Source organism: Myotis davidii, unplaced genomic scaffold (assembly GCF_000327345.1).
Source record: "Myotis davidii unplaced genomic scaffold, ASM32734v1 scaffold551, whole genome shotgun sequence".
Classification (NCBI taxonomy): Eukaryota; Metazoa; Chordata; class Mammalia; order Chiroptera; family Vespertilionidae; genus Myotis; species Myotis davidii.
In genome coordinates this window covers 1,505,981-1,510,111 of record NW_006283788.1, presented here as the reverse complement: position 1 = coordinate 1,510,111, position 4,131 = coordinate 1,505,981, and positions in this window count along the sequence as shown.

Genomic DNA, 4,131 nt, shown 5'->3' with positions numbered 1-4,131 from the left:
AGCCGCAGTCCCACTGCGGCCCTTCACCTGGCAACAGTGGGGATCAAGCCGGGGAGGGAACTGGTGAGAAGTGTTTTAGGAAGGTTCCTCCTGTTGTTGTGGGACAGAGGAAAGGGGACAAGCCGGTGGTGGCGCACGCCACCTGCCACTCTCCTCATTCCCAATTCCATGGGGATCGGCCTCGGTCCACGTTTACGTCCAGCACCTGCTGCTCAACCTCTCCCGCTCCCTCCATCCACTCCTAATTCATCGCCTGCAAGGCCACAGGGAAAAGCAGCGGCCAAAAGCTTCCCACAGACCCCGTCATGGCCTTCCAAGTTCATGGGAAGCCCCTTGCTGGCAAGTTCTCCTGCTGTCCATCTTCAGTGCTTCCTACTGTCAGTGTGGGGCCAGAGCACCCCACCCACAGAGAGCAATGACCGGCCCCTTCCATCTCGCGTGGACACACACTCCGCACACGCTCAGGCACAGTGAGGGTTAGAACAGGAAACCCAAAGAGCCCCCCTGGCTTGCCTCTGCTCAGAGACTGAGAGAAGGAAAGAAAGAAAAGAAAATCATGACAGTTCTAGCCCCTTCGGTGGGCTCTGTGGTTTGTCTCATGTCCACCCCTCACCTCTCCACGGTTCTTGGTGATTATCTGCCATGTTGAAGGTCGGAGGAGTGAAACCCGGAGAGGAACAGTGACTTGTCCACGCTCACACGGCCAGAGCCCAACACCCATCTCCTTCCCCGTCCAGGTCCTTGCCCCTGAGCCTCTTTGAACACTGAGAGCACCTTTCTCATCTCTCAACACACACCTGTTCCTGCCCCGTGACTCCAGGGCCCCGCCCGGAGCTAGCACGGCCTCAGGGAGTGTTAGGGGTGCCCTCCCCATCTGGCATCCAGGACAGGGTCCTGGGTGGGTCTCGGCCCCAGGCTTTCTTTCCTGATGGAGTTGATGGGGAGGCAAATAGGCAGCGGGGGGCGGGGAGGGGGGGTAAGGTAGATGGGGGTAAGGTAGATGTGGGGGGTAAGGTAGATGGGGCAAGTCACACTCCTCTGGGGCTGGAGGGGGTGGATGTCTTCCCAGAGTCTCATTCACAAATCCATGCTTTGGTATGATCACACTGATCACTGACTTGTTTGATCGAAAGGGATATCTGTTTGATCACACACACACACACACACACACACGGCCTTCAACAGCCTCCTGGGGCTGTGGGTGGCCACTTGCATGAGACTGGTGGCCTGGTGTGTCTCAGATTAACGTATCTCCATTCCTCCGCCTCTCTCTCTTCTCTCTCTCTCTCTCTCTCTCTCTCCTCTATGATCTCCGGCTCTGAACCCTCTTCCGTCTCTCCGAAGAAAGCCCCCTTGCCCAGGGCCATGGAAGCTGGCACCCTGCATCCCAGGCAGCCGGCCCAGCCCCTGCTTCTGTCTGAGTAAGGCGACGCGGGGCCGGCCTCCCCCTCCGTGCAAGCATGGAGGTGCCCGGGGCCCCGGTGTCCAGCAAACCTGGAGAGACCTCAGTCAAATGGCAGCTCTGCTACGACATGACGGCCAAAATGTGGTGGATGGTGAGTGGGGAGGTGCCCCCGGCACTGAGGGGGAACTCAGGCGGCCGTGACGGGGGCAGGAGGGGACAGCGGGCAGCCAGGGGGCTCTCAGATGTGTGGGCACCGGTGCTGGGGTGTCCGGTGTGGTGGCAGCAGCAGTGACCCTGCCCGGAGGCTTTGACAACGGGGAGGGTGGGCAGAAGTGGGGAAACCGAGACCAGACAATGAAGAGAAAGCCATGCCTGAGTCTCGCACTTGAAAGCGTGGCCGAGACTCCCCAGATGCGATTTTGTGTCCGAGTTTCCATGGCGGGGAGGGCGCCACGGCAGCCGCTCTCTTGGGAGATTGGCAGTGAGTTGGCTGGACCCCGAGACCTTGCAATGGTGTCACGGAGACTCCTGTGGCCCCGGGGCCTGCGACGGGAAGGTGTGAGTGCAGAGAGGTCTGGGGGGCTGGGGGGTGCTAGGGAGCTCCCAGGAGGCAGGAGGCTCGGGGTCTGAGCCACTGCGGGGCCTTGGCCATTTCTTTGCTTCCGACCCTAGTGCTAAGGAGGGCATGTGCTAAGGAAGCACCCTTCCAGAAGCTTCCAGGACCCAGCCAGGGAGGGGAGAAGCCAGAAGCAGTGCAAGCCATGGGCCTGGGGCTGGCCGTCCCATGTCTCTCAGGCCAGGATGAGGCCATCAGGCCAATGCATTCTTGTCTGCCCTGCTGTCCATCCATCTGTCCACCCAGGAGCTGGCCTGTCGCCCATAGTAGAACTCTGAAATCTATCAACATGATTCTAGATCACACATTTCAGGTTTGAACCTGGGTGTGCTGTGTGACCTTGGGCCAGTGACTTACCCTCTCTGGCCTTTGGTTTCCTATCGGGGACATGGTATGGGGCCTGAATGTCTTGGGCTTCGTGGCCAGTGCTCTGTGAGTCCCCGAAGCCTCAGGCTGGGAGACAGCACCTTATGACCTTCTGTGACACCCTCCTAGCTGCTTCTGTTTCTTGGGTTCACCTGATGCAGGCAAACCCATGTTGGGGACAGTGGGAGTTGTTCCCCCAGCATCAGAGTATGAGGCCTCAGGGTCCATGAGATTTCCCCCACACCCCGGGCGAGTCTCATGAGTTGTTTTCCTTTTTCACTCTTTCGGCCTATTGTGTCTTCAGGGCTTCATTGTGTGTCTCCTGTTCTCATGCCGGGAACACAGCAGTGACCCAGACAAAGATCCCTGTCCTCTTGGGGCTGATGTTCCAGTGGGAGAAACAGAAAATAAAAATATCAGTGCACAAAGTAGGAGTTAGTTATGATTGTGTAAGGGGTTATAAGAAGCTGGGGGGCTTTGAGACTGGGCAGTCAAGGAGGGCTTCACTGAGGAGGTGACATTCTATCTGAGACCTGGCAGATGACAGAATTCACTAGAAGAGAAGGGGGAAGAGGTCTAGTCAGAGGGAACAGTATGTGCAAAGGCCCTGAGGCAGGACCATGCCTGGCATGTTGGAAGAACAACGACGAGGCCGATGTAGCTGAAGCAGAGTAATGGAGGGAGGAGGTGAGGGCATAAAGGGGAAGGGGGGACAGGGCATGCAGGACCTGTGGACTGCGTGGACTTGGGCTTCTACTCCCGTGAGCTGGGTGCCCTGAAGGGCTGTGAGCAGAGGAGGGACGGGACCTGTTTTACATAAAGCTCCCTGGGGCTTCTGCGGGGAGCAGGGATAGTCTGGATCTGACGTGGCAGCGGAGACCAGGGGAAGGCTGAGGCAGCGCCCAGGCCAGCGATGATGGGCGCCTGGAGGTGGAGAAAAGTGGGTGGGTTTCAGATGAAGTATGGTGGGGACTTAGTGTTTCAACTGGAAGTCCAAGTGACAGAGTGACTTGCTCAAAGTCACACAGCAAGCAAAGGGCAGAGCTGGGGATGGGAGAAGAGGCTGGGTCAGAGGTGAGGGTAACACTTTCCACCCTCGTCTCCACGGTCCTGGGAGAGTCGAGTGGAACTGGCAATTTGAGAAAAGGAGAATGTTTCTGTGCAAACTTGAGGTCTTATCAATAGAGGTAAAAGCCAACACAGGGGAGGCTGTGGACACACTGATCAGCCGGGAGCGGGTGTCACACTGGAATATATCAGGAAGGGGAAAGAGCACGGTTCGGCAACCTGCAGGGGAAGGACTGGAGACTTAGGGCTTTAGCTCAAAAAAGAAGATGCCTGGGAGAGGAATTCCGTTCAATTAACCCTGTTCCTCCTGACCTTTCTCTGGGCACAGCTTCCTGTTGGGTCATCTGGGTTCCCCACAGAGGCTCAGTTCTAGCCCCACCCACAAGGAGCCCCAGTCACAAGAGCTGAACTTGTCTCAAACCTTCCCAGCAGGGCTGCCCTTGAGCACAGGAAGCTGATGAGGGTAGGAAGGCGTCTGTCAGCCCCAGAGGTCAGAGCGCAGCCTCTGCAGGGCCGGCTCAGCCTCCATGAGGACTTCCTCCCCACTGGCTGAAAGGTAATGAGGTCGTCATCACCGGAAGCAGCCAAGCCTCAACTGGTGGGAAGCCCATGCTTTTAAGTAGGGTGAGCCAGGTGATTCCCAAAAGGTGCCTTTATTGTCAGAGCATCAAAGATC